The following is a 10,593-nucleotide window of genomic DNA, read 5'->3' on the forward strand; positions in this document are numbered from 1 at the left end:
TTGTTCCCGATGTTAATTTCCTCATAACTATGAAATATTGTGAGGTTGATAAAACTAAGATCAATGTCCTCAAAGGCGTTTGGACTCATACTTTTTTTTTCACCTAGGATGGTGTAGAGTTGACTAATGATTTCAAGGCTAACCCCATTTTCAAATATCTTGTTGTCATGATAGTTGGCTTAGGTTTACAAGATTCCTTGGGGAAGAGTATATTTGGCATTTAAGATATTGGATTGATATTGGTGGCATAGCATTGTGTTATAAAAGGTTTCAAGCTAAGATTTCAAAGAAAATTCATGATTTTCAGAAACACAAAGACGATAGTAGTGAGATTTAGTGATATCAAGAACACAAAAAACACAGTATAAGCATAAGTCATTTTAATTAGGTGTTTGAGGGAGTGCAAGAGTTAGTGAGTGGAGACGTCGTGGAGTACTCATTTTTACTATAAATGGAATTAGGGAAATTCTCTTTGGTAACACTATAGTTTTTAATTTTCTTCGTGGTGAATTGCGAAAAATCTTATTCTTTTTTATAAACTTGAATTATTGATTACCAAAGGTAATAGCTATTTTAGTATAAACTCACTAACCATGGTTAATTTCTTTTATTTTAGTATAAATTTTCTTTCCATTTTACAGGTTCTTCAACTACAATTCATCATGCAAAAATTAAGCTAATGTATGAAATCACTAAAGAATGGTTCATAATTAAGGGAGACATTTGACAACTTAAACACCTAACTCACTATGAGGTACAACTGCTAAGTCATGTGCAATGAACAATTTTTTATTAAATTATATAACAAAATACATATTTTTTTTTTGAAAGATAACAAAATACAATGTTAATTATTTAACAATTATATACTAAAATGAATTACATTTATAAATTAAACAAAATAATTTGCATATTATATTAACCTATACCAACATTAAGATTTTTTTTTTCTTTTTTTTGACAATGACGTCAAGGACTCAAGGTTATTGATACGCTAGTTTTTATAAATATGAAAGAAATTTAAGGAGTATTGTTATTGAGAAATTGTGCAATATCATCACATGACCATCCTGTCCTTATTTTGCTTACACAATTTAACTGACACAATATTTTATGCAAATTTAATTCATTTTTATTTTACTATATATAGAAACCAAGTTTTTGTAAAATTAGGGAGTAGTATGCTTTTTATTATAAAGTTTAAAAGTGGTGGGAATTACATAGTATTATTATTATGATCTTTTAAGAGTACATAGGAATAATAAAGTGCAATGAATAATCTTTATTGCCAAAATTAATAAAGTAGGAGCAAAGAAAATCCTTAGAATGATAATATTATAGCATTCCTCAAAAAATAAAAAAATAAAAAAATAAAAAATATTATAGCAATCTTGGATGATAATATTATCCTAATATATAACTTATTTATGCTCATTTTTGTAAAAAAAAAAATAATTAATTAATATAAAATAACTAGTAAATATATTTCATTTGAGTGTAAATGAAAAAAAATAAAAAAAAATAAAAAAAGAATTTTCAAAGTGGAAGGAAAATATTATAGTAGGTTATAAATACTTTTCACTAAGGTTTGACCAAAAATAAAATTAATTAAAATTAAAAGAAAAAGTTAATACTCAAAATGACAAGAAATTTTTTAACTAAAAGATGACATTTGTCATCCCTTATTTCACTTTAGTATATATTCCCTCCGTTTCATAATGTTACTCCCATATATTATTTTGGGTGTTAATTGATTGTGGATTGATGACATGACTCTAAGTAAGGAAATCTCTACCTTCAATTATGCATTATGACTTATGCTTTCTCAAAAAAAAAAAAAAAAAAAATTTAAAAACCTAAATAAGGTAAACTAATTATGAATTATTTTGTACTTTAATGTTAGATTCCAAATATTCTTCTTTTCTTATTGTATGTGATTGATTCCATATGAGAGTAACATTATAAAACGGAGAGAGAAGTTATTAATTACAAATCAAACCATTTGCTTTCCTATTAATAATCCTTTTTAATAGTGTAATACTAAGGATACAAAAGTGATTGTATAACAAATTAACAATTATTATTTTCTATATATATGAATGTCAAGACTTTTTAGCTAGGTAGAACCTTCAATCATTATTACTTCCTAATATATTTGTTATATTGAGTATAAAATTTTAAGATGTGGATCATTATCAAAGAGAAGCTGAGATCTTCACAAACAAATGAAAACAATTCAACATTTAAACAATAAATAAATCGAACATATAAAATCAACTAGCAACATGACGAATTGAAGAAGTTCTCAATGATATTTTGGAAAATAAGAGGAAATTGGAATTGCTTCCCTTTGCATATTGTGCCTGAATTACTGGGACAAGAACTTGTTCACGGCAACCGTGTCTTCATCAATGTCATCATCGGTGATTTATGGCAAGGGCAGTGCACCCAAAGAATGATCCATAAGAATTTGAGGGTAGAGAAAATAAAAATGGAGGTGAATTCTTAGGGAATTGACACCATTATTGTAATAATGTAGTTTGAAATAAGAGAGATTGAGTTTGTTATGGAGGAGTGGAAATGAGTTTTTGTTATAAGATAATTGAAGTATTTGGTTATGCCTTTTTTTCAGGGAACTTTATGGCGAGTAATTGAAGTTGAACAGTGAAAATAAACTGAATTTTTTTAGAGTAGTGAAAATGAGAAAATTCATGTCAAAAAATAATAACCAATAGTTAGTTATAGACTAGTGAAAATAAAGTGAATATCATGTCCCAAAAAAAAAAAAAGTTAACATCCAGTAAAAAAAATTAAAAAAAAAAATTACAGAGTAATAAAATGAATAGAATGTTCCCTTAATGATGTAAGTGCCTTTAATATTCCTTTTCTTTTTTTTTTTAAATATGTACATTCAATATACTCCGTAATGGAAATACTATTACAATATGATTTTATTTTAAAAAAAATTACTTATTGTTTTGGGGTTTTCGGAGTCCTTTGGAAAAGTTACAATTTCAAAATTGGATTCCGGACGTCTGTACCTGCAAAACAACGGAGACTCCGGTTGGGTGGAGTTCCGCCTCCGACGATCAAGTTAGTACGTGTATGGACGTAGTAAAAAGTGCGGAAGTAAAGTGTCTGCTCGGATTCCGAGAAAATATCTGCAATTAATGATTGCTCTGTTTATGAATATTTCTGAATGTGTCCCATGATGGGAACAACTCTCTATTTATAGGGTTTCGAAATACGTGCCGCCATCCCTAGGTTACAGAAACCTAGGAATGGTATACTATCTTGGGAATTGGGCCAGGAAGGACGCCTTTTTTCCCAATCATTGGAGATGCCATGTGTCAGCAGGGGATTGATTCTCTGTGAACCCCTCCTAAAATGACACGTGTCACCATCTCATTGGGCGACGTGGTCCTAGGTATTTTTACCCAAAACACTTATATATGAGCTATCTTACACGAAATATTAAGCTTTTAGTAAAGATGTTAAACAATTTTTTTTTCATATATTATTAAAATATATTTAAAATTATACAGTTGTAAAAATTTTAAAACCTGAAAATTTTAAAATCTGCATACCTATACTAAGGCTCGATTCACTTCATCTTATTTTTGCTGAACTTAAATTAACTTTACTAAACTGAAATTATTTTATCTAAACATAAATTATTTTTGCTGAATTGAAATTAAATTTTTTGAAATGAAATTAATTTTAGTAACTGAAATTAATTTTAGTAAACTGATATTGTTTTACAGATTCTCTATTATATTTCTTAACTTCCTGATTTTTACTAAAACATTAGTAATTTATTTTTTTAAACACAACTAAATTTATTTTTACTGAAATGAAATTAATTATATGTAATTTTTCCTTTTAAACTCTACTTACCTTTTTTTTTTCTTTTTTTTCTGCTGAAACATTAATTTTCCTAGAAACTTCATTACTTATTTAAAACTAAGTATTTTTTATTTATATTATGATTGAATATTGAGTTGCAATGTTATAGATCTATATTTTTATTTATTTACTGATTCTCTATTACGATTAAATATTTGCGTTATCGGTGCAATTAATGTTCATTTTAATTTAATGTTCCTAATTTTAGCTATCTTGTCCAATGCCCCCGGGCCTTCATTAACCTTTGCCTTTCTGCATTTCAATTATCATTATAAAATTCAAAAATTGAACATGACTTGAGAATTATCTAGGACCAACCTGTTTCAAGTCTAGCACAAGTCACAACTAGGGCCATTCAAATCCGGGTACCTGGGTTTTTGGTGAAAGGAATGGTGTCCTTCGAACAAGTTTATTATTTCAATACGGTGTTCAAAATCAATTACGGACTTAATTATTCAGTGAAGTCAAGTGATCGAAAAGTCGGGCTAGAGGCCATTTCTGATGAGTGAGATTAATCTCACAGCTTTCCTTTTGACCGAACCCAACAAGTCACACCCAAGCGTGCAATCGAACTAAGGCGAAAAATTAAGTCGAAGGTCTTAATACGTCATTCAAGATGATTTGTACTCATACATCGAATTTCGAGCTTAGAGCGTCGAAACCAACGTCAAATGTAAAGTCGATTATGGGAACGACGAGCAAATAAGTCAAACAACATATATTAAGTCAACACACAAAGCCGAAGCCTCGCATTGGCCTAGCCATGCGAGGGCTAGGTTAGCTAAGTGCTGCCGCAAGCCTAGCATTGGCCGCAAGCCCAACAATCCGCGCGCACGCGCTCGCTGGGGGTGCTGGCCGAGTGCGTTTTCTACGCTAGCAAGGCTAGAAGCTAGCATAGCTTGCTAGGCCTCGTTAGTTGATGCTACGCCCAACACATTGCGTGTAGCGATATGTGCTTGCGGGCAGCAGCAGCAGCAATGGGCTGGTTGGCATGCCCAGCCGAGCACCGGGCTGCCAGCGAGGCATGTCTTGGTTCTTAAGGCCAGGCACCAACTTGCTGATTCCTATTTGGGCCGGTTATGCTTGGGGAGCAAGGTAAGGAGTGGTCCTCCTTTGTGGTCCTCACCTAACCCTTCCCTTTGTGTGTGCTAAGTGTTGTTTGATTATTTGCTTAATGTTTTTAATTTATTTTAGAATTAAATTAAATGTAATATTTCTCACTTTATGTAAAGTCCCATAATGAAAGATTTCAAAGGGATAGGAGATGCCAAGTCCGTAAATACCTAAGCTTGCCTTGGAAATTTAATTTCAAGAGTTGAATTCGAAAAAGGCATCTCCGACATAAACCCTGAGAAAACCTTTGGAGTACGTAAAAATCTTGTAATAGTGTCGAGTATTAGCCTAGCCACTAATACCGACCAAAGTTCAGGCGCACGGGTGGATTTCGTTAGAGGAGCCATGTGTGGAATTCGCGCTCCGTAGTCCGAGGTTCTTACTTGAGAGAAGTTTAAGCACGCTTCGAGGGTATGATAGTCTTTCTCTCTCTCTGTCTCTCATGTGTTTATTACTTTATTTATTATATGCATGTTAGTCGTATTAATTTATGCATGTGGTCCGAGGTGGGGTTTTGGTTCCTGTAGACACCTGATTATGTCTCCCCAAAAATCAAACCCGGTGATGAGTACCTTTCACGTCTTTGATTGACGAGTTCGGTAAAGAGTTGAAGAGTCTCGCAAAGTTTCCTTAAGCCCTAACTATATTTCTAACCTTAACTAAAATTTTTGTAATCCAAATCATTTATTTCGTTTCCTTAAACCCAAAAATGTTCATTTCATGTCCTTAAACCCAAAATCATTCATTTCGTGTCCTTCAAATCATTCATTTCGTGCTCAAACTATAAAAATGTCCAAACCTGATTATTTTGGTTCATGTTCATAGTCAAATTATGGTTTAGTTGGATGGGGCTTGAAAAGAGCTTTCTAACGATATATTATTAGCCCAAATCCAACTTAAAACGAGTAAGTGATGGACAAAATACTAAATCGAGCCCAAACTGAGCCTAGGTCTATCTTTAGTACGACCCAATGATTATATAGAGTCCAAATATTTTATTTAGGATTTATATGATCATATTCCTAATCCTAAATCAGTTAGGATCCTCTAGAATCCTCTAGAAGGTTCTAATCTATCCTTTCCGAAAAGATAAAGATCAAAGAAGTTCAAGATTGAATAAAACTTCTCTTTTTGATGGTCCTTGTTCTATTTGAATTCAAATATGTTCGGATATATTTTTCATAGAAAACCCATCAGAAATCAAACTCATTACAAAACAAGATTACCTTATGAACCATTGTGCAATGTCAGAACCATCGCATCGCGTTAGTCCTGACGCGGCGCGACAATCCTGCCGCGTCGCGTCAAAAGCAGTTTTATTTCGGTCCAAATTATGATCTTTTTCTGATCGTCATACTCTCTTTTTCCTTATAAATAGAGGTCGTTTTCCCCTTTTTCAAATCAGCTTGAATTAGCCACAATTATCAACAATCATCGAGAATTACCATCATATTTATTCCTAAACATCCATGTTCTTAGCCTTAGCCTAAACACATCTTTGATTCATCCAAATCATTCACAATACTTCCTTCGCATGATTCGAATACTCCAAACCATACTCAACGTTGCCTTCGACCTCGACGTGAAAGGTTGATAATTGATAGGCGTGTCGCGTACCTAAAAAAAATAAACCTAACAAGACCACTACTATGTAGACGGGCAAGTAAGGGTCGAATCCCAAGAGACTAAGGTTCAACTAATTAAATAGACTCAAGTTATTACTAAGCAAGTAACAAATTCAATAATGAAAATAATTAACTACTACTACGGAATATCGAGAAATAAAATTAATACGAGGATTAATATAAGCTAAAAACACCTAGAATTAGGAATCCCCACTAATATAGATTAATACATCAAAATAATCCCTTTCCCACAATTTAATCAATAAATATTCCACAGGACGGGTGCTCCCTACAACAAATACTAAGAGTTTCTTTCGATCAACTAATAGCTTCCCTAATATGCAATCATACCTATTTTCATGGAGTCATACATATTAAAGACATTAAGAACGACATCCCATAAGTCCTAGCAAGAACAATTAGCTATTTTTATGCATAAAAATTCTTACTTTTAATTAGGGTTCTAAAATCAATTAAGAATCAACTTTTGTTGTAAACCTAATCACATTCAATAATACTATTTCTAGTTAATCATTGATAATAAAACCAACCCTAATAAAGAGGAATTATAAATTAATTAAATATGGGATTGAGAATCAAACAACGTATTAATCCATATTAACCTAACCCTAGATTATTAAACTACTCGCACATATTGATTAAATAAACACACTAACGAATAATAGAAGACATAATAACAATAATAAAATAAGAGAATTGAGAGAAGAAATCAATACTTGGAATTAATTATGAAATCTTGAATCTTGAAAGCAAAAACTCTAGGAAAATAATAATGAAGAACGTAATACCAAAAATTAATTTTAATGTATGTAAAAGGTTCCTGATAAAAGACTATCTAAAGCCTATTTATAAGCTAGGAAAATAGTAATAGACTCCTCTTAGGATTTGGATTCTTAAAACCCTAAAAATAGGGCCAAATTCGTCACTAGATCAGGGGGCCGCAGCTAGGCTGCGGTGTGGGATCGCGAGCCGCAGGCAGGCTGCGGAGTGAGCTGTTCCATGTTGAATTTTTATGCTTTTGCGAAGTACACCGCAAGTGAGCTGCGGTATGGATCCGTAAACCGCGAGCAAGCTGCGATAAAGTTTCTAAATTACCTCAACAATCCTGAAATACATCAAAAACAACGAAGCTACCAAGGAAAGCATGAAATCATCAAGACTAAACCAAATCAAACAATAATAAACCAAAAACTCCTAAATTAGACTAAAAAAGAGGACTAAAAAGACTCTAAAATATGCACAAAACACGACTTATCAAACTCCCCCAAGCTAAACTAATTGTTGTCCTCAAGCAAAACTATGAATAAATAAATCAATACTTCACCCCAAAAATCAATTAAAATCAATAAATACGATTCAAGGTAAATTTGACAAATATGTATCAAAGTCAATCAATCAAATTCACCCGACTGCGAATTTTTCCTAACAATTGTCAAATAGAGCAAACCACAAGAGCATATAGAATTCAAGACTAGTGCTCACACACTCAACTCTCATTTATGTGGCGAGTAAAAATCATACTCGATCGCTCTCCCTCCAACCCCTTTAACGTGAATAATGCCCTCCCAAACTCACAACACTTGTGTGTTTAAGAAAACAAGCACTCAACCTAATAGTCGACTCGAAATATATCAAATCATTCCTTGCATTGGAAAACAACTAATTTCACGTTCACACAACTCTATGCACAAAGGTCGGAAGGTCTTTTAAAGCTTGTAATGTAAGGCTAAGGTAAAAGTTAGGAAATATTTGGGAAAATATAGGAGTAAAGCCATGCTTAAGGGAGCCAAAATCCTAATAAAATCAAGGTCAAAATTAAATAATGCCCAAATCATCTCCAACACAACTCAACTCTACAAAAATTCACCAAACAACCAATCCAATATTTCACAAATTTTCCAATACTTACAACCTCACTCGTACAAATATAGTATCATAGAACTTGAGTGAACAAACAAACTTTGAACTTGCATTTTTCTTTCTCATTTTTGTTTTTTTGTTTTTTTTTTTTTTGAGCAACCTTCAACTAGATCACTTGAACATTGAAACAAATTTTTTCTCTTTTGCTCTTTTTTTTTTTCTCACATTGGAATTTATTTTTATTTTTTTCAACTTTGAAGAACAATTTTTTTCAATTTTTTTCCAATCCACAAAAATAAGAACAAATAAATAACTTCTCAAATTCACCCACATTGTGCAATTTATGTGCACACTACAAACTCCCTCACCTCACTCACTAATAGCTCCCCCAAGCCAAGCTTGGGACTAGTAACCAATGGGGAAAATTAGGCTTGTAATGTGGCTAAATAAACAATAAAAGGGCACAAGCAACAACATGGGTAGCAAAAAGGGAACAAATGTATCTAATAATTCTGAAGGCTACCTAAAATAACAAATGCCTTCGTCCTCCTCAATGTGCATAATAATGAATCATATAAACATTACTAAGAGTTATAAACCAATACTCAACTTCATTGACATACCAGGAACCATCACACATTCCTAATCAAATCAACTAGTCAAGCACTATATTCACAAGTAGTTGGGCAATATTGACGCATATTAAGATTTCAAAGCAATCAAACATCAAATCGTGATTAACTAATCCACAATATTTGTCATCAATCACTAAGAATCAAAACAATTTCGAAAAATTTTCATCAAGGGGCACAGGGAAGCATGATTCATAATTCATTGGAACGTATTCTTGGTTTTTTTTTAAGCAATAAAAACTAACCTAAGAAAGAAAAAAAAAACAATTAAAAAAAACTAGTCTAATCACACAAAAAAAAAAAAAAAAAAAAGAGAGAGAGTGAAAGATATACCTTGTGTACACAAGAACTTCCCCCAAGCTAAATCAGACAATGTCCTCATTGTCTCAAAGGGAAGCTAGTAGTCAAACCTCATCATCATCATCACTCAAAATAATGTCACCAAAGCCTCGAGGATTGCAATGCATCTCTTTGGAACAAATTTAAGCAAGAATGAAACAAAGTGTTAGTGGGAAAAGATAAAAATTGAGTCATGTGCACTATTCTGATCATAACTTTTGATGTATAAAGGATAATGCAGTGATTTCAATTGGGTTGGAAATTAGACTTGAAGATCTTTCCAACGATAGGTCACACGCAAAAATACGATAAGTAACCAGAAAGTTACGGCCTATCAAAGTTGAGCAGTTTTGCTGATCCGTACGCGCGCCCGATCGGGCGAGCTCTGCTCGGGAAAACCCGAATACAATCCAGCTTTCTTTTCCTTTTAAATCAACCTTCTTAGATCAAAACCTACACAAATATAAACTCTCACTAGCATAAGATACACTCTCCTTACCTCTCTAAGAACCAGAAAAGAATGAAAACACACTAAAATAAAAAAAACTAAAATAAAAACAATAAAATACGGGTTGCCTCCCGCAAAGCGCTAGTTTATCAAGGTCTTAAGCTTGACCATTCTTTTTCCATCGAAAGAATTTAACGCCTTGAGTAACTTATCACACGCTCCTGCAAACATTTCATTAAGCACTAAATAGGGCTTAATTGCAAGCACAATAATCCTTACATAGAAAAGATTAGGAGCACACAAGGATAACTCAAGGTAAAAAGAGAAATTTAAATAAGGAGATGAAAATATACCACTAGTCCTACTTCATCCGCTAAAAGTTTAGAATTAACAGAATTAATATGTAGGTAGTCTTGTTCTTTATCATCACCCAATGACAACTCTATTATTTTACGCTGACGAATAAGTCCATTAACAAAAGAAAAAGAATTTTCGACTATTGTTTCTACAACCAATGACTTTTCAACCAAAGGTTCTACCTACAACTAATGATTCTTCTTCTATTGAAACCAATGATACCTCAACCACTGATTCTATAGCCTATGACTCTTTAACCGTCGGTTTTTCAACCAATGATTCTTCATCTGAC

This window comes from Chenopodium quinoa, unplaced genomic scaffold (genome assembly GCF_001683475.1).
Source record: "Chenopodium quinoa cultivar QQ74 unplaced genomic scaffold, ASM168347v1, whole genome shotgun sequence".
Lineage (NCBI taxonomy): Eukaryota > Viridiplantae > Streptophyta > Magnoliopsida > Caryophyllales > Amaranthaceae > Chenopodium > Chenopodium quinoa.